This window comes from Anabrus simplex, chromosome 1, assembly GCF_040414725.1.
Source record: "Anabrus simplex isolate iqAnaSimp1 chromosome 1, ASM4041472v1, whole genome shotgun sequence".
Classification (NCBI taxonomy): domain Eukaryota; kingdom Metazoa; phylum Arthropoda; class Insecta; order Orthoptera; family Tettigoniidae; genus Anabrus; species Anabrus simplex.
Genome location: NC_090265.1, coordinates 183,013,204 through 183,038,239, shown reverse-complemented (window position 1 = coordinate 183,038,239; position 25,036 = coordinate 183,013,204). Strand labels below are relative to the sequence as shown.

General features: G+C 45.9%; 28 non-coding genes across 28 annotated transcripts; 13 read left to right on the top strand and 15 right to left on the bottom strand.

Annotated features, from left to right (window-relative positions):
- Positions 1 to 188: 188 nt before the first annotated feature.
- Positions 189 to 260, bottom strand: TRNAH-GUG (transfer RNA histidin (anticodon GUG)). The gene has a single exon. It is a non-coding gene; the product is annotated as a tRNA-His (tRNA).
- Positions 261 to 1,810: 1,550 nt separating this feature from the next.
- On the bottom strand, positions 1,811 to 1,882 carry TRNAH-GUG (transfer RNA histidin (anticodon GUG)). Its single transcript has one exon. It is a non-coding gene; the product is annotated as a tRNA-His (tRNA).
- A 420-nt stretch (positions 1,883 to 2,302) lies between these two features.
- TRNAG-GCC (transfer RNA glycine (anticodon GCC)) lies at positions 2,303 to 2,373 on the top strand. Its single transcript has one exon. It is a non-coding gene; the product is annotated as a tRNA-Gly (tRNA).
- A 1,062-nt stretch (positions 2,374 to 3,435) lies between these two features.
- Positions 3,436 to 3,507, bottom strand: TRNAH-GUG (transfer RNA histidin (anticodon GUG)). Its single transcript has one exon. It is a non-coding gene; the product is annotated as a tRNA-His (tRNA).
- A 419-nt stretch (positions 3,508 to 3,926) lies between these two features.
- On the top strand, positions 3,927 to 3,997 carry TRNAG-GCC (transfer RNA glycine (anticodon GCC)). Its single transcript has one exon. It is a non-coding gene; the product is annotated as a tRNA-Gly (tRNA).
- A 1,336-nt stretch (positions 3,998 to 5,333) lies between these two features.
- TRNAH-GUG (transfer RNA histidin (anticodon GUG)) lies at positions 5,334 to 5,405 on the bottom strand. Its single transcript has one exon. It is a non-coding gene; the product is annotated as a tRNA-His (tRNA).
- Positions 5,406 to 5,825: 420 nt separating this feature from the next.
- Positions 5,826 to 5,896, top strand: TRNAG-GCC (transfer RNA glycine (anticodon GCC)). Its single transcript has one exon. It is a non-coding gene; the product is annotated as a tRNA-Gly (tRNA).
- Positions 5,897 to 6,958: 1,062 nt separating this feature from the next.
- On the bottom strand, positions 6,959 to 7,030 carry TRNAH-GUG (transfer RNA histidin (anticodon GUG)). Its single transcript has one exon. It is a non-coding gene; the product is annotated as a tRNA-His (tRNA).
- Positions 7,031 to 7,449: 419 nt separating this feature from the next.
- Positions 7,450 to 7,520, top strand: TRNAG-GCC (transfer RNA glycine (anticodon GCC)). The gene has a single exon. It is a non-coding gene; the product is annotated as a tRNA-Gly (tRNA).
- A 1,059-nt stretch (positions 7,521 to 8,579) lies between these two features.
- On the bottom strand, positions 8,580 to 8,651 carry TRNAH-GUG (transfer RNA histidin (anticodon GUG)). Its single transcript has one exon. It is a non-coding gene; the product is annotated as a tRNA-His (tRNA).
- A 419-nt stretch (positions 8,652 to 9,070) lies between these two features.
- TRNAG-GCC (transfer RNA glycine (anticodon GCC)) lies at positions 9,071 to 9,141 on the top strand. Its single transcript has one exon. It is a non-coding gene; the product is annotated as a tRNA-Gly (tRNA).
- A 1,062-nt stretch (positions 9,142 to 10,203) lies between these two features.
- TRNAH-GUG (transfer RNA histidin (anticodon GUG)) lies at positions 10,204 to 10,275 on the bottom strand. The gene has a single exon. It is a non-coding gene; the product is annotated as a tRNA-His (tRNA).
- Positions 10,276 to 10,694: 419 nt separating this feature from the next.
- On the top strand, positions 10,695 to 10,765 carry TRNAG-GCC (transfer RNA glycine (anticodon GCC)). Its single transcript has one exon. It is a non-coding gene; the product is annotated as a tRNA-Gly (tRNA).
- Positions 10,766 to 12,100: 1,335 nt separating this feature from the next.
- On the bottom strand, positions 12,101 to 12,172 carry TRNAH-GUG (transfer RNA histidin (anticodon GUG)). Its single transcript has one exon. It is a non-coding gene; the product is annotated as a tRNA-His (tRNA).
- A 419-nt stretch (positions 12,173 to 12,591) lies between these two features.
- Positions 12,592 to 12,662, top strand: TRNAG-GCC (transfer RNA glycine (anticodon GCC)). Its single transcript has one exon. It is a non-coding gene; the product is annotated as a tRNA-Gly (tRNA).
- A 1,059-nt stretch (positions 12,663 to 13,721) lies between these two features.
- Positions 13,722 to 13,793, bottom strand: TRNAH-GUG (transfer RNA histidin (anticodon GUG)). The gene has a single exon. It is a non-coding gene; the product is annotated as a tRNA-His (tRNA).
- Positions 13,794 to 15,343: 1,550 nt separating this feature from the next.
- TRNAH-GUG (transfer RNA histidin (anticodon GUG)) lies at positions 15,344 to 15,415 on the bottom strand. Its single transcript has one exon. It is a non-coding gene; the product is annotated as a tRNA-His (tRNA).
- Positions 15,416 to 15,835: 420 nt separating this feature from the next.
- On the top strand, positions 15,836 to 15,906 carry TRNAG-GCC (transfer RNA glycine (anticodon GCC)). Its single transcript has one exon. It is a non-coding gene; the product is annotated as a tRNA-Gly (tRNA).
- A 1,062-nt stretch (positions 15,907 to 16,968) lies between these two features.
- On the bottom strand, positions 16,969 to 17,040 carry TRNAH-GUG (transfer RNA histidin (anticodon GUG)). The gene has a single exon. It is a non-coding gene; the product is annotated as a tRNA-His (tRNA).
- A 419-nt stretch (positions 17,041 to 17,459) lies between these two features.
- Positions 17,460 to 17,530, top strand: TRNAG-GCC (transfer RNA glycine (anticodon GCC)). The gene has a single exon. It is a non-coding gene; the product is annotated as a tRNA-Gly (tRNA).
- A 1,338-nt stretch (positions 17,531 to 18,868) lies between these two features.
- Positions 18,869 to 18,940, bottom strand: TRNAH-GUG (transfer RNA histidin (anticodon GUG)). Its single transcript has one exon. It is a non-coding gene; the product is annotated as a tRNA-His (tRNA).
- A 420-nt stretch (positions 18,941 to 19,360) lies between these two features.
- TRNAG-GCC (transfer RNA glycine (anticodon GCC)) lies at positions 19,361 to 19,431 on the top strand. The gene has a single exon. It is a non-coding gene; the product is annotated as a tRNA-Gly (tRNA).
- Positions 19,432 to 20,493: 1,062 nt separating this feature from the next.
- On the bottom strand, positions 20,494 to 20,565 carry TRNAH-GUG (transfer RNA histidin (anticodon GUG)). The gene has a single exon. It is a non-coding gene; the product is annotated as a tRNA-His (tRNA).
- Positions 20,566 to 20,984: 419 nt separating this feature from the next.
- Positions 20,985 to 21,055, top strand: TRNAG-GCC (transfer RNA glycine (anticodon GCC)). Its single transcript has one exon. It is a non-coding gene; the product is annotated as a tRNA-Gly (tRNA).
- Positions 21,056 to 22,114: 1,059 nt separating this feature from the next.
- Positions 22,115 to 22,186, bottom strand: TRNAH-GUG (transfer RNA histidin (anticodon GUG)). The gene has a single exon. It is a non-coding gene; the product is annotated as a tRNA-His (tRNA).
- A 419-nt stretch (positions 22,187 to 22,605) lies between these two features.
- TRNAG-GCC (transfer RNA glycine (anticodon GCC)) lies at positions 22,606 to 22,676 on the top strand. Its single transcript has one exon. It is a non-coding gene; the product is annotated as a tRNA-Gly (tRNA).
- Positions 22,677 to 23,737: 1,061 nt separating this feature from the next.
- On the bottom strand, positions 23,738 to 23,809 carry TRNAH-GUG (transfer RNA histidin (anticodon GUG)). Its single transcript has one exon. It is a non-coding gene; the product is annotated as a tRNA-His (tRNA).
- Positions 23,810 to 24,228: 419 nt separating this feature from the next.
- On the top strand, positions 24,229 to 24,299 carry TRNAG-GCC (transfer RNA glycine (anticodon GCC)). The gene has a single exon. It is a non-coding gene; the product is annotated as a tRNA-Gly (tRNA).
- Positions 24,300 to 25,036: the final 737 nt, after the last annotated feature.

Here is a 25,036-nt window from a genome sequence, read left to right as displayed (position 1 = left end):
AAGACAGTGAGCCAGCTAGTGATTTAGGGGGATACAGGTAGTCTACAAATTCTCCAAATTGCTAGAAACCTATATGAATCTAACTCCTTGAGGTACAGACGAGCATAACAAAATCTGAGCTTAATAATTTCTCCTAAATGAGCACTGTATCAGAATTCAGTAATTACAATTGACAAAATCTGTTCGCTTGCCGTGACCAGGATTCGAACCTGGGTTATTGCGGCCACAACGGAATGTCCTAACCACTAGACGATCACGGCTACGGTAAACACATTCCTTTGCGGTTAGTCTTACCTAATATAAGCGGTTTGTTTGCTCCACATAGCAGTGCCGGTGGATTCTGTAGAGACAGCAGACGGCCCCTACTTCCCTTACCGTATGATTTGTCCCATGCCCTGATACTTTACTGCGTAACGACTATGGCTTTGGCGACATTTAATGTGCAAGAATACCGGAGACTTTACTACGGTCCTCTTTACAAGGAACTAATGCCTAAAACTTCGAGCCCTCAATGCTATTTCAGTTAACGCACACACTAAAGCGTGGATTTAAACTCCCGAAGCTGAGTACACAATCTGTTATAAGCAAAGTACTGGAACGTCACTATTAAGCACGGTATGTGATGCAACTTCAAGGAAAACACGTCAGGTTTCGTTGATGTTAGCTATCGGTGACATGGCAACGGTGGTTCAGTGGTAGAATGCTCGCCTGCCAGCGGGCCGCCCGAGTTCGATTCCCGGCCGTTGCATATTTTTTTTCAACTTCATATTATTATTTTTCAATCTCCTCCTAATGCTCCCTGCTTGAATTATTTATTTTTCTTAATACGAATGTCCTACAAGGTTGGCATTTCGCTCGGTCACCTTCTAAACGCTTCACCACAGAGGCACCATGACACTGCCCTGCACTGCACTGGATCGACCTCGCACCCCCCCGGCGCAACAATTCACGATCTACCGCCACTTCCACGAAAATTGCAGTGTTACGAGGGCTGGAGCGGTGTACCCTTAATGTCGGGTGGTCGACTGAGTTGAGGTGTGTTCGATCCCCACAACAGCATTGCACAAAGTAAATTTCCATGCTTACACACTTCTTCTAAATTCAAATGCCCTGATAGTACCTAAATGAAGGCCTCGGCCACTTCGTTCCCTCATCCGTGCCCATCCCTTCCAATCATTCCATACACCATAAGGCACGTGTACAGCAATGACCGTAAGGCCACCTGGGCGGAGCACAGTTAATTCTTCCCAGTTTCGTCACCCTAACCAAGGTGCCACGATCCAGGTCATTATCGTTGAGTCTGTAGAGTGAGAACCTTCAATGAATCCGAGAGAGAAGCGATCTATGGACGGTAAACAGGCTAAGAAAGAAAGAAAGAAGCTAAGGAGGAAATAATCGTTTAACGCGCTGCCAGAGTATCCCTACGGCAGATGTATAAAATATATGATAACATTCTGCTATGGCACCACAATGCACCACCTAAATTGAGGGTTGAAGTCTAGCATCTTAACGTCTGAGGAACTCACTGTCTTTGTGGTTCCGTAAGCCCATAACTCTAGTTTTGCAGGCATTCGAGCCAATCTTCTCCAAAATTCAAGCTGCGAGACGCTTACTCCCTTAGCAAGACAGTGAGCCAGCTAGTGATTTAGGGGGATACAGGTAGTCTACAAATTCTCCAAATAACTAGAAACCTATATGAATCTAACTCCTTGAGATACAGACGAGCATAACAAAATCTGAGCTTAATAATTTCTCCTAAATGAGCACTGTATCAGAATTCAGTAATTACAATTGACAAAATCTGTTCGCTTGCCGTGACCAGGATTCGAACCTGGGTTATTGCGGCCACAACGCAATGTCCTAACCACTAGACGATCACGGCTACGGTAAACACATTTTTTTTGCTGTTAGTCTTACCTAATATAAGCGGTTTGCTTGCTCCACATAGCAGTGCCGGTGGATTCTGTAGTGACAGCAGACGGCCCCTACTTCCCTTACCGTATGATTTGTCCCATGCTCTGATACTTTACTGCGTAACGACTATGGCTTTGGCGTCATTTAATGTGCAAGAATACCCGGCGACGTTACTACGGTCCTCTTTACAAGGAACTAATGCCTAAAACTTCGAGCCCTCAATGCTATTTCAGTTAACGCACACACTAAAGCGTGGATTTAAACTCCCGAAGCTGAGTACACAATCTGTTATCAGCAAAGTACCGCAACGTCACTGTTAAGCACGGTATGTGATGCAACTTCAAGGAAAACACGTTATATTTCGTTGATGTTAGTTATCAATAACATTGCAACGGTGGTTCAGTGGTAGAATGCTCGCCTGCCACGCGGGCGGCCCGGGTTCGATTCCCGGCCGTTGCATATTTATTTTCAACTTCATATTATTATTTTTCAATCTCCTCCTAATAGTCCTTGCTTTAATTATTTATTTTTCTTAATACGAATGTCCTAAAAGGTTGGCATTTCGCTCGGTCACCTTCTAAACGCTTCACCACAGAGGCACCCTGACACTGCCCTGCACTGCACTGGATCGACCTCGCACCCCCCGGGCGCAACAATTCACGATCTACCGCCACTTCCACGAAAACTGCAGTGTTACGAGGGCTGGAGCGGTGTACCCTTAAACTCGGGTGGTCGACTGAGTTGATTTGTGTTCGATCCCCACAACAGCATTGCACAAAGTAAATTTCCGTGCTTACACACTTCTTCTAAATTCAAATGCCCTGATAGTACCTAAATGAAGGCCTCGGTCACTTCGTTCCCTCATCCGTGCCCATCCCTTCCAATCATTCCATACACCATAAGGCACGTGTACAGCAATGACCGTAAGGCCACCTGGGCGGAGCACAGTTAATTCTTCCCAGTTTCGTCACCCTAACCAAGGTGCGACGATCCAGGTCATTATCGTTGAGTCTGTAGAGTGAGAACCTTCAATGAGTCCGAGAGAGAAGCGATCTATGGACGGTAAACAGGCTAAGAAAGAAAGAAAGAAGCTAAGGAGGAAATAATCGTTTAACGCGCTGCCAGAGTATCCCTACGGCAGATGTATAAAATATATGATTACATTCTGCTATGGCACCACAATGCACCACCTAAATTGAGGGTTGAAATCTAGCATCTTAACGTCTGAGGAACTCACTGTCTTTGTGGTTCCGTAAGCCCATAACTCTAGTTTTGCAGGCATTCGAGCCAATCTTCTCCAAAATTCAAGCTGCGAGACGCTTACTCCCTTAGCAAGACAGTGAGCCAGCTAGTGATTTAGGGGGATACAGGTAGTCTACAAATTCTCCAAATAACTAGAAACCTATATGAATCTAACTCCTTGAGATACAGACGAGCATAACAAAATCTGAGCTTAATAATTTCTCCTAAATGAGCACTGTATCAGAATTCAGTAATTACAATTGACAAAATCTGTTCGCTTGCCGTGACCAGGATTCGAACCTGGGTTATTGCGGCCACAACGGAATGTCCTAACCACTAGACGATCACGGCTACGGTAAACACATTCCTTTGCGGTTAGTCTTACCTAATATAAGCGGTTTGTTTGCTCCACATAGCAGTGCCGGTGGATTCTGTAGAGACAGCAGACGGCCCCTACTTCCCTTACCGTATGATTTGTCCCATGCTCTGATACTTTACTGCGTAACGACTATGGCTTTGGCGACATTTAATGTGCAAGAATACCGGGCGACGTTACTACGGTCCTCTTTACAAGGAACTAATGCCTAAAACTTCGAGCCCTCAATGCTATTTCAGTTAACGCACACACTAAAGCGTGGATTTAAACTCCCGAAGCTGAGTACACAATCTGTTATAAGCAAAGTACTGCAACGTCACTATTAAGCACGGTATGTGATGCAACTTCAAGGAAAACACGTCAGGTTTCGTTGATGTTAGCTATTGGCGACATGGCAACGGTGGTTCAGTGGTAGAATGCTCGCCTGCCACGCGCGCGGCCCGGGTTCGATTCCCGGCCGTTGCATATTTATTTTCAATTTCATATTATTATTTTTCAACCTCCTAATGCTCCCTGCATGAATTATTTATTTTTCTTAATACGAATGTCCTACAAGGTTGGCATTTCGCTCGGTCACCTTCTAAACGCTTCACCACAGAGGCACCATGACACTGCCCTGCACTGCACTTTTTTTTTTTTTTTGCTAGGGGCTTTACGTCGCGCTGACACAGATAGGTCTTATGGCGACGATGGGACAGGAAAGGCGTAGGAGTTGGAAGGAAGCGGCCGTGGCCTTAATTAAGGTACAGCCCCAGCATTTGCCTGGTGTGAAAATGGGAAACCACGGAAAACCATTTTCAGGGCTGCCGATAGTGGGATTCGAACCTACTATCTCCCGGATGCAAGCTCACAGCCGCGCGCCTCTACGCGCACGGCCAACTCGCCCGGTCTGCACTGCACTGGATCGATCTCGCACCCCCCGGGCGCAACTATTCACGATCTACCGCCACTTCCACGAAAATTGCAGTGTTACGAGGGCTGGAGCGGTGTACCCTTAATCTCGGGTGGTCGACTGAGTTGAGGTGTGTTCGATCCCCACAACAGCATTGCACAAAGTAAATTTCCATGCTTACACACTTCTTCTAAATTCAAATGCCCTGATAGTACCTAAATGAAGGCCTCGGCCACTTCGTTCCCTCATCCGTGCCCATCCCTTCCAATCATTCCATACACCATAAGGCACGTGTACAGCAATGACCGTAAGGCCACCTGGGCGGAGCACAGTTAATTCTTCCCAGTTTCGTCACCCTAACCAAGGTGCCACGATCCAGGTCATTATCGTTGAGTCTGTAGAGTGAGAACCTTCAATGAGTCCGAGAGAGAAGCGATCTATGGACGGTAAACAGGCTAAGAAAGAAAGAAAGAAAGAAGCTAAGGAGGAAATAATCGTTTAACGCGCTGCCAGAGTATCCCTACGGCAGATGTATAAAATATATGATTACATTCTGCTATGGCACCACAATGCACCACCTAAATTGAGGGATGAAATCTAGCATCTTAACGTCTGAGGAACTCACTGTCTTTGTGGTTCCGTAAGCCCATAACTCTAGTTTTGCAGGCAGTCGAGCCAATCTTCTCCAAAATTCAAGCTGCGAGACGCTTACTCCCTTAGCAAGACAGTGAGCCAGCTAGTGATTTAGGGGGATACAGGTAGTCTACAAATTCTCCAAATTGCTAGAAACCTATATGAATCTAACTCCTTGAGGTACAGACGAGCATAACAAAATCTGAGCTTAATAATTTCTCCTAAATGAGCACTGTATCAGAATTCAGTAATTACAATTGACAAAATCTGTTCGCTTGCCGTGACCAGGATTCGAACCTGGGTTATTGCGGCCACAACGCAATGTCCTAACCACTAGACGATCACGGCTACGGTAAACACATTTTTTTTGCTGTTAGTCTTACCTAATATAAGCGGTTTGTTTGCTCCACATAGCAGTGCCGGTGGATTCTGTAGTGACAGCAGACGGCCCCTACTTCCCTTACCGTATGATTTGTCCCATGCTCTGATACTTTACTGCGTAACGACTATGGCTTTGGCGTCATTTAATGTGCAAGAATACCCGGCGACGTTACTACGGTCCTCTTTACAAGGAACTAATGCCTAAAACTTCGAGCCCTCAATGCTATTTCAGTTAACGCACACACTAAAGCGTGGATTTAAACTCCCGAAGCTGAGTACACAATCTGTTATCAGCGAAGTACTGCAACGTCACTGTTAAGCACGGTATGTGATGCAACTTCAAGGAAAACACGTTATATTTCGTTGATGTTAGTTATCAATAACATGGCAACGGTGGTTCAGTGGTAGAATGCTCGCCTGCCACGCGGGCGGCCCGGGTTCGATTCCCGGCCGTTGCATATTTATTTTCAACTTCATATTATTATTTTTCAATCTCCTCCTAATAGTCCTTGCTTTAATTATTTATTTTTCTTAATACGAATGTCCTAAAAGGTTGGCATTTCGCTCGGTCACCTTCTAAACGCTTCACCACAGAGGCACCCTGACACTGCCCTGCACTGCACTGGATCGACCTCGCACCCCCCGGGCGCAACAATTCACGATCTACCGCCACTTCCACGAAAACTGCAGTGTTACGAGGGCTGGAGCGGTGTACCCTTAATCTCGGGTGGTCGACTGAGTTGATTTGTGTTCGATCCCCACAACAGCATTGCACAAAGTAAATTTCCGTGCTTACACACTTCTTCTAAATTCAAATGCCCTGATAGTACCTAAATGAAGGCCTCGGTCACTTCGTTCCCTCATCCGTGCCCATCCCTTCCAATCATTCCATACACCATAAGGCACGTGTACAGCAATGACCGTAAGGCCACCTGGGCGGAGCACAGTTAATTCTTCCCAGTTTCGTCACCCTAACCAAGGTGCCACGATCCAGGTCATTATCGTTGAGTCTGTAGAGTGAGAACCTTCAATGAGTCCGAGAGAGAAGCGATCTATGGACGGTAAACAGGCTAAGAAAGAAAGAAAGAAGCTAAGGAGGAAATAATCGTTTAACGCGCTGCCAGAGTATCCCTACGGCAGATGTATAAAATATGTGATTACATTCTGCTATGGCACCACAATGCACCACCTAAATTGAGGGTTGAAATCTAGCATCTTAACGTCTGAGGAACTCACTGTCTTTGTGGTTCCGTAAGCCCATAACTCTAGGTTTGCAGGCATTCGAGCCAATCTTCTCCAAAATTCAAGCTGCGAGACGCTTACTCCCTTAGCAAGACAGTGAGCCAGCTAGTGATTTAGGGGGATACAGGTAGTCTACAAATTCTCCAAATAACTAGAAACCTATATGAATCTAACTCCTTGAGGTACAGACGAGCATAACAAAATCTGAGCTTAATAATTTCTCCTAAATGAGCACTGTATCAGAATTCAGTAATTACAATTGACAAAATCTGTTCGCTTGCCGTGACCAGGATTCGAACCTGGGTTATTGCGGCCACAACGCAATGTCCTAACCACTAGACGATCACGGCTACGGTAAAAACATTCCTTCGCGGTTAGTCTTACCTAATATAAGCGGTTTGTTTGCTCCACATAGCAGTGCCGGTGGATTCTGTAGAGACAGCAGACGGCCCCTACTTCCCTTACCGTATGATTTGTCCCATGCTCTGATACTTTACTGCGTAACGACTATGGCTTTGGCGACATTTAATGTGCAAGAATACCGGGCGACGTTACTACGGTCCTCTTTACAAGGAACTAATGCCTAAAACTTCGAGCCCTCAATGCTATTTCAGTTAACGCACACACTAAAGCGTGGATTTAAACTCCCGAAGCTGAGTACACAATCTGTTATAAGCAAAGTACTGCAACGTCACTATTAAGCACGGTATGTGATGCAACTTCAAGGAAAACACGTCAGGTTTCGTTGATGTTAGCTATTGGCGACATGGCAACGGTGGTTCAGTGGTAGAATGCTCGCCTGCCACGCGCGCCGCCCGGGTTCGATTCCCGGCCGTTGCATATTTATTTTCAATTTCATATTATTATTTTTCAACCTCCTAATGCTCCCTGCATGAATTATTTATTTTTCTTAATACGAATGTCCTACAAGGTTGGCATTTCGCTCGGTCACCTTCTAAACGCTTCACCACAGAGGCACCATGACACTGCCCTGCACTGCACTGGATCGATCTCGCACCCCCCGGGCGCAACTATTCACGATCTACCGCCACTTCCACGAAAATTGCAGTGTTACGAGGGCTGGAGCGGTGTACCCTTAATCTCGGGTGGTCGACTGAGTTGAGGTGTGTTCGATCCCCACAACAGCATTGCACAAAGTAAATTTCCATGCTTACACACTTCTTCTAAATTCAAATGCCCTGATAGTACCTAAATGAAGGCCTCGGCCACTTCGTTCCCTCATCCGTGCCCATCCCTTCCAATCATTCCATACACCATAAGGCACGTGTACAGCAATGACCGTAAGGCCACCTGGGCGGAGCACAGTTAATTCTTCCCAGTTTCGTCACCCTAACCAAGGTGCCACGATCCAGGTCATTATCGTTGAGTCTGTAGAGTGAGAACCTTCAATGAGTCCGAGAGAGAAGCGATCTATGGACGGTAAACAGGCTAAGAAAGAAAGAAAGAAGCTAAGGAGGAAATAATCGTTTAACGCGCTGCCAGAGTATCCCTACGGCAGATGTATAAAATATATGATTACATTCTGCTATGGCACCACAATGCACCACCTAAATTGAGGGATGAAATCTAGCATCTTAACGTCTGAGGAACTCACTGTCTTTGTGGTTCCGTAAGCCCATAACTCTAGTTTTGCAGGCATTCGAGCCAATCTTCTCCAAAATTCAAGCTGCGAGACGCTTACTCCCTTAGCAAGACAGTGAGCCAGCTAGTGATTTAGGGGGATACAGGTAGTCTACAAATTCTCCAAATTGCTAGAAACCTATATGAATCTAACTCCTTGAGGTACAGACGAGCATAACAAAATCTGAGCTTAATAATTTCTCCTAAATGAGCACTGTATCAGAATTCAGTAATTACAATTGACAAAATCTGTTCGCTTGCCGTGACCAGGATTCGAACCTGGGTTATTGCGGCCACAACGCAACGTCCTAACCACTAGACGATCACGGCTACGGTAAACACATTGCTTTTCGGTTAGTCTTACCTAATATAAGCGGTTTGTTTGCTCCACATAGCAGTGCCGGTGGATTCTGTAGTGACAGCAGACGGCCCCTACTTCCCTTACCGTATGATTTGTCCCATGCTCTGATACTTTACTGCGTAACGACTATGGCTTTGGCGTCATTTAATGTGCAAGAATACCCGGCGACGTTACTACGGTCCTCTTTACAAGGAACTAATGCCTAAAACTTCGAGCCCTCAATGCTATTTCAGTTAACGCACACACTAAAGCGTGGATTTAAACTCCCGAAGCTGAGTACACAATCTGTTATCAGCAAAGTACTGCAACGTCACTGTTAAGCACGGTATGTGATGCAACTTCAAGGAAAACACGTCATGTTTCGTTGATGTTAGTTATCAATAACATGGCAACGGTGGTTCAGTGGTAGAATGCTCGCCTGCCACGCGGGCGGCCCGGGTTCGATTCCCGGCCGTTGCATATTTATTTTCAACTTCATATTATTATTTTTCAATCTCCTCCTAATAGTCCTTGCTTTAATTATTTATTTTTCTTAATACGAATGTGCTAAAATGTTGGCATTTCGCTCGGTCACCTTCTAAACGCTTCACCACAGAGGCACCCTGACACTGCCCTGCACTGCACTGGATCGACCTCGCACCCCCCGGGCGCAACAATTCACGATCTACCGCCACTTCCACGAAAACTGCAGTGTTACGAGGGCTGGAGCGGTGTACCCTTAATCTCGGGTGGTCGACTGAGTTGATTTGTGTTCGATCCCCACAACAGCATTGCACAAAGTAAATTTCCATGCTTACACACTTCTTCTAAATTCAAATGCCCTGATAGTACCTAAATGAAGGCCTCGGCCACTTCGTTCCCTCATCCGTGCCCATCCCTTCCAATCATTCCATACACCATAAGGCACGTGTACAGCAATGACCGTAAGGCCACCTGGGCGGAGCACAGTTAATTCTTCCCAGTTTCGTCACCCTAACCAAGGTGCCACGATCCAGGTCATTATCGTTGAGTCTGTAGAGTGAGAACCTTCAATGAGTCCGAGAGAGAAGCGATCTATGGACGGTAAACAGGCTAAGAAAGAAAGAAAGAAGCTAAGGAGGAAATAATCGTTGAACGCGCTGCCAGAGTATCCCTACGGCAGATGTATAAAATATATGATTACATTCTGCTATGGCACCACAATGCACCACCTAAATTGAGGGTTGAAATCTAGCATCTTAACGTCTGAGGAACTCACTGTCTTTGTGGTTCCGTAAGCCCATAACTCTAGTTTTGCAGGCATTCGAGCCAATCTTCTCCAAAATTCAAGCTGCGAGACGCTTACTCCCTTAGCAAGACAGTGAGCCAGCTAGTGATTTAGGGGGATACAGGTAGTCTACAAATTCTCCAAATAACTAGAAACCTATATGAATCTAACTCCTTGAGATACAGACGAGCATAACAAAATCTGAGCTTAATAATTTCTCCTAAATGAGCACTGTATCAGAATTCAGTAATTACAATTTGCAAAATCTGTTCGCTTGCCGTGACCAGGATTCGAACCTGGGTTATTGCGGCCACAACGCAATGTCCTAACCACTAGACGATCACGGCTACGGTAAACACATGCTTTTGCGGTTATTCTTACCTAATATAAGCCGTTTGTTTGCTCCACATAGCAGTGCCGGTGGATTCTGTAGAGACAGCAGACGGCCCCTACTTCCCTTACCGTATGATTTGTCCCATGCTCTGATACTTTACTGCGTAACGACTATGGCTTTGGCGACATTTAATGTGCAAGAATACCGGGCGACGTTACTACGGTCCTCTTTACAAGGAACTAATGCCTAAAACTTCGAGCCCTCAATGCTATTTCAGTTAACGCACACACTAAAGCGTGGATTTAAACTCCCGAAGCTGAGTACACAATCTGTTATAAGCAAAGTACTGCAACGTCACTATTAAGCACGGTATGTGATGCAACTTCAAGGAAAACACTTCAGGTTTCGTTGATGTTAGCTATTAGCGACATGGCAACGGTGGTTCAGTGGTAGAATGCTCGCCTGCCACGCGCGCGGCCCGGGTTCGATTCCCGGCCGTTGCATATTTATTTTCAATTTCATATTATTATTCTTCAACCTCCTAATGCTCCCTGCATGAATTATTTATTTTTCTTAATACGAATGTCCTACAAGGTTGGCATTTCGCTCGGTCACCTTCTAAACGCTTCACCACAGAGGCACCATGACACTGCCCTGCACTGCACTTTTTTTTTTTTTTTTTTGCTAGGGGCTTTACGTCGCGCTGACACAGATAGGTCTTATGGCGACGATGGGACAGGAAAGGCGTAGGAGTTGGAAGGAAGCGGCCGTGGCCTTAATTAAGGTACAGCCCCAGCATTTGCCTGGTGTGAAAATGGGAAACCACGGAAAACCATTTTCAGGGCTGCCGATAGTGGGATTCGAACCTACTATCTCCCGGATGCAAGCTCACAGCCGCGCGCCTCTACGCGCACGGCCAACTCGCCCGGTCTGCACTGCACTGGATCGATCTCGCACCCCCCGGGCGCAACTATTCACGATCTACCGCCACTTCCACGAAAATTGCAGTGTTACGAGGGCTGGAGCGGTGTACCCTTAATCTCGGGTGGTCGACTGAGTTGAGGTGTGTTCGATCCCCACAACAGCATTGCACAAAGTAAATTTCCATGCTTACACACTTCTTCTAAATTCAAATGCCCTGATAGTACCTAAATGAAGGCCTCGGCCACTTCGTTCCCTCATCCGTGCCCATCCCTTCCAATCATTCCATACACCATAAGGCACGTGTACAGCAATGACCGTAAGGCCACCTGGGCGGAGCACAGTTAATTCTTCCCAGTTTCGTCACCCTAACCAAGGTGCCACGATCCAGGTCATTATCGTTGAGTCTGTAGAGTGAGAACCTTCAATGAGTCCGAGAGAGAAGCGATCTATGGACGGTAAACAGGCTAAGAAAGAAAGAAAGAAGCTAAGGAGGAAATAATCGTTTAACGCGCTGCCAGAGTATCCCTACGGCAGATGTATAAAATATATGATTACATTCTGCTATGGCACCACAATGCACCACCTAAATTGAGGGATGAAATCTAGCATCTTAACGTCTGAGGAACTCACTGTCTTTGTGGTTCCGTAAGCCCATAACTCTAGTTTTGCAGGCATTCGAGCCAATCTTCTCCAAAATTCAAGCTGCGAGACGCTTACTCCCTTAGCAAGACAGTGAGCCAGCTAGTGATTTAGGGGGATACAGGTAGTCTACAAATTCTCCAAATTGCTAGAAACCTATATGAATCTAACTCCTTGAGGTACAGACGAGCATAACAAAATCTGAGCTTAATAATTTCTCCTAAATGAGCACTGTATCAGAATTCAGTAATTACAATTGACAAAATCTGTTCGCTTGCCGTGACCAGGATTCGAACCTGGGTTATTGCGGCCACAACGCAATGTCCTAACCACTAGACGATCACGGCTACGGTAAACACATTCCTTTGCGGTTAGTCTTACCTAATATAAGTGGTTTGTTTGCTCCACATAGCAGTGCCGGTGGATTCTGTAGAGACAGCAGACGGCCCCTACTTCCCTTACCGTATGATTTGTCCCATGCTCTGATACTTTACTGCGTAACGACTATGGCTTTGGCGACATTTAATGTGCAAGAATACCGGGCGACTTTACTACGGTCCTCTTTACAAGGAACTAATGCCTAAAACTTCGAGCCCTCAATGCTATTTCAGTTAACGCACACACTAAAGCATGGATTTGAACTTCCGAAGCTGAGTACAAAATCTGTTATCAGCAAAGTACTGCAACGTCACTGTTAAGCACGGTGTGTGATGCAACTTCAAGGAAAACACGTCAGGTTTCGTTGATGTTAGCTATCGGTGAAATGGCAACGGTGGTTCAGTGGTAGAATGCTCCCCTGCCACGCGCGCGGCCCGGGTGCGATTCCCGGCCGTTGCATATTTATTTTCAATTTCATATTATTATTTTTCAACCTCCTAATGCTCCCTGCATGAATTATTTATTTTTCTTAATACGAATGTCCTACAAGGTTGGCATTTCGCTCGGTCAACTTCTAAACGCTTCACCACAGAGGCACCATGACACTGCCCTGCACTGCACTGGATCGATCTCGCACCCCCCGGGCGCAACTATTCACGATCTACCGCCACTTCCACGAAAATTGCAGTGTTACGAGGGCTGGAGCGGTGTACCCTTAATCTCGGGTGGTCGACTGAGTTGAGGTGTGTTCGATCCCCACAACAGCATTGCACAAAGTAAATTTCCATGCTTACACACTTCTTCTAAATTCAAATGCCCTGATAGTACCTAAATGAAGGCCTCGGCCACTTCGTTCCCTCATCCGTGCCCATCCCTTCCAATCATTCCATACACCATAAGGCACGTGTACAGCAATGACCGTAAGGCCACCTGGGCGGAGCACAGTTAATTCTTCCCAGTTTCGTCACCCTAACCAAGGTGCCACGATCCAGGTCATTATCGTTGAGTCTGTAGAGTGAGAACCTTCAATGAGTCCGAGAGAGAAGCGATCTATGGACGGTAAACAGGCTAAGAAAGAAAGAAAGAAGCTAAGGAGGAAATAATCGTTTAACGCGCTGCCAGAGTATCCCTACGGCAGATGTATAAAATATATGATTACATTCTGCTATGGCACCACAATGCACCACCTAAATTGAGGGTTGAAATCTAGCATCTTAACGTCTGAGGAACTCACTGTCTTTGTGGTTCCGTAAGCCCATAACTCTAGTTTTGCAGGCATTCGAGCCAATCTTCTCCAAAATTCAAGCTGCGAGACGCTTACTCCCTTAGCAAGACAGTGAGCCAGCTAGTGATTTAGGGGGATACAGGTAGTCTACAAATTCTCCAAATTGCTAGAAACCTATATGAATCTAACTCCTTGAGGTACAGACGAGCATAACAAAATCTGAGCTTAATAATTTCTCCTAAATGAGCACTGTATCAGAATTCAGTAATTACAATTGACAAAATCTGTTCGCTTGCCGTGACCAGGATTCGAACCTGGGTTATTGCGGCCACAACGCAATGTCCTAACCACTAGACGATCACGGCTACGGTAAACACATTCCTTTGCGGTTAGTCTTACCTAATATAAGCGGTTTGTTTGCTCCACATAGCAGTGCCGGTGGATTCTGTAGAGACAGCAGACGGCCCCTACTTCCCTTACCGTATGATTTGTCCCATGCTCTGATACTTTACTGCGTAACGACTATGGCTTTGGCGACATTTAATGTGCAAGAATACCGGAGACTTTACTACGGTCCTCTTTACAAGGAACTAATGCCTAAAACTTCGAGCCCTCAATGCTATTTCAGTTAACGCACACACTAAAGCGTGGATTTAAACTCCCGAAGCTGAGTACACAATCTGTTATAAGCAAAGTACTGGAACGTCACTATTAAGCACGGTATGTGATGCAACTTCAAGGAAAACACGTCAGGTTTCGTTGATGTTAGCTATCGGTGACATGGCAACGGTGGTTCAGTGGTAGAATGCTCGCCTGCCAGCGGGCGGCCCGAGTTCGATTCCCGGCCGTTGCATATTTTTTTTCAACTTCATATTATTATTTTTCAATCTCCTCCTAATGCTCCCTGCTTGAATTATTTATTTTTCTTAATACGAATGTCCTACAAGGTTGGCATTTCGCTCGGTCACCTTCTAAACGCTTCACCACAGAGGCACCATGACACTGCCCTGCACTGCACTGGATCGACCTCGCACCCCCCCGGCGCAACAATTCACGATCTACCGCCACTTCCACGAAAATTGCAGTGTTACGAGGGCTGGAGCGGTGTACCCTTAATGTCGGGTGGTCGACTGAGTTGAGGTGTGTTCGATCCCCACAACAGCATTGCACAAAGTAAATTTCCATGCTTACACACTTCTTCTAAATTCAAATGCCCTGATAGTACCTAAATGAAGGCCTCGGCCACTTCGTTCCCTCATCCGTGCCCATCCCTTCCAATCATTCCATACACCATAAGGCACGTGTACAGCAATGACCGTAAGGCCACCTGGGCGGAGCACAGTTAATTCTTCCCAGTTTCGTCACCCTAACCAAGGTGCCACGATCCAGGTCATTATCGTTGAGTCTGTAGAGTGAGAACCTTCAATGAATCCGAGAGAGAAGCGATCTATGGACGGTAAACAGGCTAAGAAAGAAAGAAAGAAGCTAAGGAGGAAATAATCGTTTAACGCGCTGCCAGAGTATCCCTACGGCAGATGTATAAAATATATGATAACATTCTGCTATGGCACCACAATGCACCACCTAAATTGAGGGTTGAAGTCTAGCATCTTAACGTCTGAGGAACTCACTGTCTTTGTGGTTCCGTAAGCCCATAACTCTAGTTTTGCAGGCATTCGAGCCAATCTTCTCCAAAATTCAAGCTGCGAGACGCTTACTCCCTTAGCAAGACAGTGAGCCAGCTAGTGATTTAGGGGGATACAGGTAGTCTACAAATTCTCCAAATAACTAGAAACCTATATGAATCTAACTCCTTGAGATACAGACGAGCATAACAAAATCTGAGCTTAATAATTTCTCCTAAATGAGCACTGTATCAGAATTCAGTAATTACAATTGACAAAATCTGTTCGCTTGCCGTGACCAGGATTCGAACCTGGGTTATTGCGGCCACAACGCAATGTCCTAACCACTAGACGATCACGGCTACGGTAAACACATTTTTTTTGCTGTTAGTCTTACCTAATATAAGCGGTTTGTTTGCTCCACATAGCAGTGCCGGTGGATTCTGTAGTGACAGCAGACGGCCCCTACTTCCCTTACCGTATGATTTGTCCCATGCTCTGATACTTTACTGCGTAACGACTATGGCTTTGGCGTCATTTAATGTGCAAGAATACCCGGCGACGTTACTACGGTCCTCTTTACAAGGAACTAATGCCTAAAACTTCGAGCCCTCAATGCTATTTCAGTTAACGCACACACTAAAGCGTGGATTTAAACTCCCGAAGCTGAGTACACAATCTGTTATCAGCAAAGTACCGCAACGTCACTGTTAAGCACGGTATGTGATGCAACTTCAAGGAAAACACGTTATATTTCGTTGATGTTAGTTATCAATAACATTGCAACGGTGGTTCAGTGGTAGAATGCTCGCCTGCCACGCGGGCGGCCCGGGTTCGATTCCCGGCCGTTGCATATTTATTTTCAACTTCATATTATTATTTTTCAATCTCCTCCTAATAGTCCTTGCTTTAATTATTTATTTTTCTTAATACGAATGTCCTAAAAGGTTGGCATTTCGCTCGGTCACCTTCTAAACGCTTCACCACAGAGGCACCCTGACACTGCCCTGCACTGCACTGGATCGACCTCGCACCCCCCGGGCGCAACAATTCACGATCTACCGCCACTTCCACGAAAACTGCAGTGTTACGAGGGCTGGAGCGGTGTACCCTTAAACTCGGGTGGTCGACTGAGTTGATTTGTGTTCGATCCCCACAACAGCATTGCACAAAGTAAATTTCCGTGCTTACACACTTCTTCTAAATTCAAATGCCCTGATATTACCTAAATGAAGGCCTCGGTCACTTCGTTCCCTCATCCGTGCCCATCTCTTCCAATCATTCCATACACCATAAGGCACGTGTACAGCAATGACCGTAAGGCCACCTGGGCGGAGCACAGTTAATTCTTCCCAGTTTCGTCACCCTAACCAAGGTGCGACGATCCAGGTCATTATCGTTGAGTCTGTAGAGTGAGAACCTTCAATGAGTCCGAGAGAGAAGCGATCTATGGACGGTAAACAGGCTAAGAAAGAAAGAAAGAAGCTAAGGAGGAAATAATCGTTTAACGCGCTGCCAGAGTATCCCTACGGCAGATGTATAAAATATATGATTACATTCTGCTATGGCACCACAATGCACCACCTAAATTGAGGGTTGAAATCTAGCATCTTAACGTCTGAGGAACTCACTGTCTTTGTGGTTCCGTAAGCCCATAACTCTAGTTTTGCAGGCATTCGAGCCAATCTTCTCCAAAATTCAAGCTGCGAGACGCTTACTCCCTTAGCAAGACAGTGAGCCAGCTAGTGATTTAGGGGGATACAGGTAGTCTACAAATTCTCCAAATAACTAGAAACCTATATGAATCTAACTCCTTGAGATACAGACGAGCATAACAAAATCTGAGCTTAATAATTTCTCCTAAATGAGCACTGTATCAGAATTCAGTAATTACAATTGACAAAATCTGTTCGCTTGCCGTGACCAGGATTCGAACCTGGGTTATTGCGGCCACAACGGAATGTCCTAACCACTAGACGATCACGGCTACGGTAAACACATTCCTTTGCGGTTAGTCTTACCTAATATAAGCGGTTTGTTTGCTCCACATAGCAGTGCCGGTGGATTCTGTAGAGACAGCAGACGGCCCCTACTTCCCTTACCGTATGATTTGTCCCATGCTCTGATACTTTACTGCGTAACGACTATGGCTTTGGCGACATTTAATGTGCAAGAATACCGGGCGACGTTACTACGGTCCTCTTTACAAGGAACTAATGCCTAAAACTTCGAGCCCTCAATGCTATTTCAGTTAACGCACACACTAAAGCGTGGATTTAAACTCCCGAAGCTGAGTACACAATCTGTAATAAGCAAAGTACTGCAACGTCACTATTAAGCACGGTATGTGATGCAACTTCAAGGAAAACACGTCAGGTTTCGTTGATGTTAGCTATTGGCGACATGGCAACGGTGGTTCAGTGGTAGAATGCTCGCCTGCCACGCGCGCGGCCCGGGTTCGATTCCCGGCCGTTGCATATTTATTTTCAATTTCATATTATTATTTTTCAACCTCCTAATGCTCCCTGCATGAATTATTTATTTTTCTTAATACGAATGTCCTACAAGGTTGGCATTTCGCTCGGTCACCTTCTAAACGCTTCACCACAGAGGCACCATGACACTGCCCTGCACTGCACTTTTTTTTTTTTTTTTTGCTAGGGGCTTTACGTCGCGCTGACACAGATAGGTCTTATGGCGACGATGGGACAGGAAAGGCGTAGGAGTTGGAAGGAAGCGGCCGTGGCCTTAATTAAGGTACAGCCCCAGCATTTGCCTGGTGTGAAAATGGGAAACCACGGAAAACCATTTTCAGGGCTGCCGATAGTGGGATTCGAACCTACTATCTCCCGGATGCAAGCTCACAGCCGCGCGCCTCTACGCGCACGGCCAACTCGCCCGGTCTGCACTGCACTGGATCGATCTCGCACCCCCCGGGCGCAACTATTCACGATCTACCGCCACTTCCACGAAAATTGCAGTGTTACGAGGGCTGGAGCGGTGTACCCTTAATCTCGGGTGGTCGACTGAGTTGAGGTGTGTTCGATCCCCACAACAGCATTGCACAAAGTAAATTTCCATGCTTACACACTTCTTCTAAATTCAAATGCCCTGATAGTACCTAAATGAAGGCCTCGGCCACTTCGTTCCCTCATCCGTGCCCATCCCTTCCAATCATTCCATACACCATAAGGCACGTGTACAGCAATGACCGTAAGGCCACCTGGGCGGAGCACAGTTAATTCTTCCCAGTTTCGTCACCCTAACCAAGGTGCCACGATCCAGGTCATTATCGTTGAGTCTGTAGAGTGAGAACCTTCAATGAGTCCGAGAGAGAAGCGATCTATGGACGGTAAACAGGCTAAGAAAGAAAGAAAGAAAGAAGCTAAGGAGGAAATAATCGTTTAACGCGCTGCCAGAGTATCCCTACGGCAGATGTATAAAATATATGATTACATTCTGCTATGGCACCACAATGCACCACCTAAATTGAGGGATGAAATCTAGCATCTTAACGTCTGAGGAACTCACTGTCTTTGTGGTTCCGTAAGCCCATAACTCTAGTTTTGCAGGCAGTCGAGCCAATCTTCTCCAAAATTCAAGCTGCGAGACGCTTACTCCCTTAGCAAGACAGTGAGCCAGCTAGTGATTTAGGGGGATACAGGTAGTCTACAAATTCTCCAAATTGCTAGAAACCTATATGAATCTAACTCCTTGAGGTACAGACGAGCATAACAAAATCTGAGCTTAATAATTTCTCCTAAATGAGCACTGTATCAGAATTCAGTAATTACAATTGACAAAATCTGTTCGCTTGCCGTGACCAGGATTCGAACCTGGGTTATTGCGGCCACAACGCAATGTCCTAACCACTAGACGATCACGGCTACGGTAAACACATTTTTTTTGCTGTTAGTCTTACCTAATATAAGCGGTTTGTTTGCTCCACATAGCAGTGCCGGTGGATTCTGTAGTGACAGCAGACGGCCCCTACTTCCCTTACCGTATGATTTGTCCCATGCTCTGATACTTTACTGCGTAACGACTATGGCTTTGGCGTCATTTAATGTGCAAGAATACCCGGCGACGTTACTACGGTCCTCTTTACAAGGAACTAATGCCTAAAACTTCGAGCCCTCAATGCTATTTCAGTTAACGCACACACTAAAGCGTGGATTTAAACTCCCGAAGCTGAGTACACAATCTGTTATCAGCGAAGTACTGCAACGTCACTGTTAAGCACGGTATGTGATGCAACTTCAAGGAAAACACGTTATATTTCGTTGATGTTAGTTATCAATAACATGGCAACGGTGGTTCAGTGGTAGAATGCTCGCCTGCCACGCGGGCGGCCCGGGTTCGATTCCCGGCCGTTGCATATTTATTTTCAACTTCATATTATTATTTTTCAATCTCCTCCTAATAGTCCTTGCTTTAATTATTTATTTTTCTTAATACGAATGTCCTAAAAGGTTGGCATTTCGCTCGGTCACCTTCTAAACGCTTCACCACAGAGGCACCCTGACACTGCCCTGCACTGCACTGGATCGACCTCGCACCCCCCGGGCGCAACAATTCACGATCTACCGCCACTTCCACGAAAACTGCAGTGTTACGAGGGCTGGAGCGGTGTACCCTTAATCTCGGGTGGTCGACTGAGTTGATTTGTGTTCGATCCCCACAACAGCATTGCACAAAGTAAATTTCCGTGCTTACACACTTCTTCTAAATTCAAATGCCCTGATAGTACCTAAATGAAGGCCTCGGTCACTTCGTTCCCTCATCCGTGCCCATCCCTTCCAATCATTCCATACACCATAAGGCACGTGTACAGCAATGACCGTAAGGCCACCTGGGCGGAGCACAGTTAATTCTTCCCAGTTTCGTCACCCTAACCAAGGTGCCACGATCCAGGTCATTATCGTTGAGTCTGTAGAGTGAGAACTTTCAATGAGTCCGAGAGAGAAGCGATCTATGGACGGTAAACAGGCTAAGAAAGAAAGAAAGAAGCTAAGGAGGAAATAATCGTTTAACGCGCTGCCAGAGTATCCCTACGGCAGATGTATAAAATATATGATTACATTCTGCTATGGCACCACAATGCACCACCTAAATTGAGGGTTGAAATCTAGCATCTTAACGTCTGAGGAACACACTGTCTTTGTGGTTCCGTAAGCCCATAACTCTAGGTTTGCAGGCATTCGAGCCAATCTTCTCCAAAATTCAAGCTGCGAGACGCTTACTCCCTTAGCAAGACAGTGAGCCAGCTAGTGATTTAGGGGGATACAGGTAGTCTACAAATTCTCCAAATAACTAGAAACCTATATGAATCTAACTCCTTGAGGTACAGACGAGCATAACAAAATCTGAGCTTAATAATTTCTCCTAAATGAGCACTGTATCAGAATTCAGTAATTACAATTGACAAAATCTGTTCGCTTGCCGTGACCAGGATTCGAACCTGGGTTATTGCGGCCACAACGCAATGTCCTAACCACTAGACGATCACGGCTACGGTAAACACATTCCTTCGCGGTTAGTCTTACCTAATATAAGCGGTTTGTTTGCTCCACATAGCAGTGCCGGTGGATTCTGTAGAGACAGCAGACGGCCCCTACTTCCCTTACCGTATGATTTGTCCCATGCTCTGATACTTTACTGCGTAACGACTATGGCTTTGGCGACATTTAATGTGCAAGAATACCGGGCGACGTTACTACGGTCCTCTTTACAAGGAACTAATGCCTAAAACTTCGAGCCCTCAATGCTATTTCAGTTAACGCACACACTAAAGCGTGGATTTAAACTCCCGAAGCTGAGTACACAATCTGTTATAAGCAAAGTACTGCAACGTCACTATTAAGCACGGTATGTGATGCAACTTCAAGGAAAACACGTCAGGTTTCGTTGATGTTAGCTATTGGCGACATGGCAACGGTGGTTCAGTGGTAGAATGCTCGCCTGCCACGCGCGCCGCCCGGGTTCGATTCCCGGCCGTTGCATATTTATTTTCAATTTCATATTATTATTTTTCAACCTCCTAATGCTCCCTGCATGAATTATTTATTTTTCTTAATACGAATGTCCTACAAGGTTGGCATTTCGCTCGGTCACCTTCTAAACGCTTCACCACAGAGGCACCATGACACTGCCCTGCACTGCACTGGATCGATCTCGCACCCCCCGGGCGCAACTATTCACGATCTACCGCCACTTCCACGAAAATTGCAGTGTTACGAGGGCTGGAGCGGTGTACCCTTAATCTCGGGTGGTCGACTGAGTTGAGGTGTGTTCGATCCCCACAACAGCATTGCACAAAGTAAATTTCCATGCTTACACACTTCTTCTAAATTCAAATGCCCTGATAGTACCTAAATGAAGGCCTCGGCCACTTCGTTCCCTCATCCGTGCCCATCCCTTCCAATCATTCCATACACCATAAGGCACGTGTACAGCAATGACCGTAAGGCCACCTGGGCGGAGCACAGTTAATTCTTCCCAGTTTCGTCACCCTAACCAAGGTGCCACGATCCAGGTCATTATCGTTGAGTCTGTAGAGTGAGAACCTTCAATGAGTCCGAGAGAGAAGCGATCTATGGACGGTAAACAGGCTAAGAAGGAAAGAAAGAAGCTAAGGAGGAAATAATCGTTTAACGCGCTGCCAGAGTATCCCTACGGCAGATGTATAAAATATATGATTACATTCTGCTATGGCACCACAATGCACCACCTAAATTGAGGGTTGAAATCTAGCATCTTAACGTCTGAGGAACTCACTGTCTTTGTGGTTCCGTAAGCCCATAACTCTAGTTTTGCAGGCATTCGAGCCAATCTTCTCCAAAATTCAAGCTGCGAGACGCTTACTCCCTTAGCAAGACAGTGAGCCAGCTAGTGATTTAGGGGGATACAGGTAGTCTACAAATTCTCCAAATTGCTAGAAACCTATATGAATCTAACTCCTTGAGATACAGACGAGCATAACAAAATCTGAGCTTAATAATTTCTCCTAAATGAGCACTGTATCAGAATTCAGTAATTACAATTGACAAAATCTGTTCGCTTGCCGTGACCAGGATTCGAACCTGGGTTATTGCGGCCACAACGCAATGTCCTAACCACTAGACGATCAAGGCTACGGTAAACACATTCCTTTGCGGTTAGTCTTACCTAATATAAGCGGTTTGTTTGCTCCACATAGCAGTGCCGGTGGATTCTGTAGAGACAGCAGACGGCCCCTACTTCCCTTACCGTATGATTTGTCCCATGCTCTGATACTTTACTGCGTAACGACTATGGCTTTGGCGTCATTTAATGTGCAAGAATACCCGGCGACGTTACTACGGTCCTCTTTACAAGGAACTAATGCCTAAAACTTCGAGCCCTCAATGCTATTTCAGTTAACGCACACACTAAAGCATGGATTTGAACTCCCGAAGCTGAGTACACAATCTGTCATCAGCAAAGTACTGCAACGTCACTGTTAAGCACGGTATGTGATGCAACTTCAAGGAAAACACGTCAGGTTTCGTTGATGTTAGCTATCGGTGACATGGCAACGGTGGTTCAGTGGTAGAATGCTCGGCTGCCACGCGGGCGGCCCGGGTTCGATTCCCGGCCGTTGCATATTTATTTTCAACTTCATATTATTATTTTTCATTCTCCTCCTAATGCTCCCTGCTTGAATTATTTATTTTTCTTAATACGAATGTCCTACAAGGTTGGCATTTCGCTCGGTCACCTTCTAAACGCTTCACCACAGAGGCACCATGACACTGCCCTGCACTGCACTGGATCGACCTCGCACCCCCCGGGCGCAACTATTCACGATCTACCGCCACTTCCACGAAAACTGCAGTGTTACGAGGGCTGGAGCGGTGTACCCTTAATCTCGGGTGGTCGACTGAGTTGAGGTGTGTTCGATCCCCACAACAGCATTGCACAAAGTAAATTTCCATGCTTACACACTTCTTCTAAATTCAAATGCCCTGATAGTACCTAAATGAAGGCCTCGGCCACTTCGTTCCCTCATCCGTGCCCATCCCTTCCAATCATTCCATACACCATAAGGCACGTGTACAGCAATGACCGTAAGGCCACCTGGGCGGAGCACAGTTAATTCTTCCCAGTTTCGTCACCCTAACCAAGGTGCCACGATCCAGGTCATTATCGTTGAGTCTGTAGAGTGAGAACCTTCAATGAGTCCGAGAGAGAAGCGATCTATGGACGGTAAACAGGCTAAGAAAGAAAGAAAGAAGCTAAGGAGGAAATAATCGTTTAACGCGCTGCCAGAGTATCCCTACGGCAGATGTATAAAATATATGATTACATTCTGCTATGGCACCACAATGCACCACCTAAATTGAGGGTTGATATCTAGCATCTTAACGTCTGAGGAACTCACTGTCTTTGTGGTCCGTAAGCCCATAACTCTAGTTTTGCAGGCATTCGAGCCAATCTTCTCCAAAATTCAAGCTGCGAGACGCTTACTCCCTTAGCAAGACAGTGAGCCAGCTAGTGATTTAGGGGGATACAAGTAGTCTACAAATTCTCCAAATTGCTAGAAACCGATATGAATCTAACTCCGTGAGATACAGACGAGCATAACAAAATCTGAGCTTAATAATTTCTCCTAAATGAGCACTGTATCAGAATTCAGTAATTACAATTGACAAAATCTGTTCGCTTGCCGTGACCAGGATTCGAACCTGGGTTATTGTGGCCACAACGCAATGTCCTAACCACTAGACGATCACGGCTACGGTAATCACATGCTCTGGCGGTTAGTCTTACCTAATATAAGCGGTTTGTTTGCTCCACATAGCAGTGCCGGTGGATTCTGTAGTGACAGCAGACGGCCCCTACTTCCCTTACCGTATGATTTGTCCCATGCTCTGATACTTTACTGCGTAACGACTATGGCTTTGGCGTCATTTAATGTGCAAGAATACCCGGCGACGTTACTACGGTCCTCTTTACAAGGAACTAATGCCTAAAACTTCGAGCCCTCAATGCTATTTCAGTTAACGCACACACTAAAGCGTGGATTTAAACTCCCGAAGCTGAGTACACAATCTGTTATAAGCAAAGTACTGCAACGTCACTATTAAGCACGGTATGTGATGCAACTTCAAGGAAAACACGTCAGGTTTCGTTGATGTTAGCTATCGGTGACATGGCAACGGTGGTTCAGTGGTAGAATGCTCGCCTGCCACGCGGGCGGCCCGGGTTCGATTCCCGGCCGTTGCATATTTATTTTCAACTTCATATTATTTTTTTTCAATCTCCTCCTAATGCTCCCTGCTTGAATTATTTATTTTTCTTAATACGAATGTAATAAAAGGTTGGCATTTCGCTCGGTCACCTTCTAAACGCTTCACCACAGAGGCACCCTGACACTGCCCTGCACTGCACTGGATCGACCTCGCACCCCCCGGGCGCAACAATTCACGATCTACCGCCACTTCCACGAAAACTGCAGTGTTACGAGGGCTGGAGCGGTGTACCCTTAATCTCGGGTGGTCGACTGAGTTGATTTGTGTTCGATCCCCACAACAGCATTGCACAAAGTAAATTTCCATGCTTACACACTTCTTCTAAATTCAAATGCCCTGATAGTACCTAAATGAAGGCCTCGGCCACTTCGTTCCCTCATCCGTGCCCATCCCTTCCAATCATTCCATACACCATAAGGCACGTGTACAGCAATGACCGTAAGGCCACCTGGGCGGAGCACAGTTAATTCTTCCCAGTTTCGTCACCCTAACCAAGGTGCCACGATCCAGGTCATTATCGTTGAGTCTGTAGAGTGAGAACCTTCAATGAGTCCGAGAGAGAAGCGATCTATGGACGGTAAACAGGCTAAGAAAGAAAGAAAGAAGCTAAGGAGGAAATAATCGTTGAACGCGCTGCCAGAGTATCCCTACGGCAGATGTATAAAATATATGATTACATTCTGCTATGGCACCACAATGCACCACCTAAAT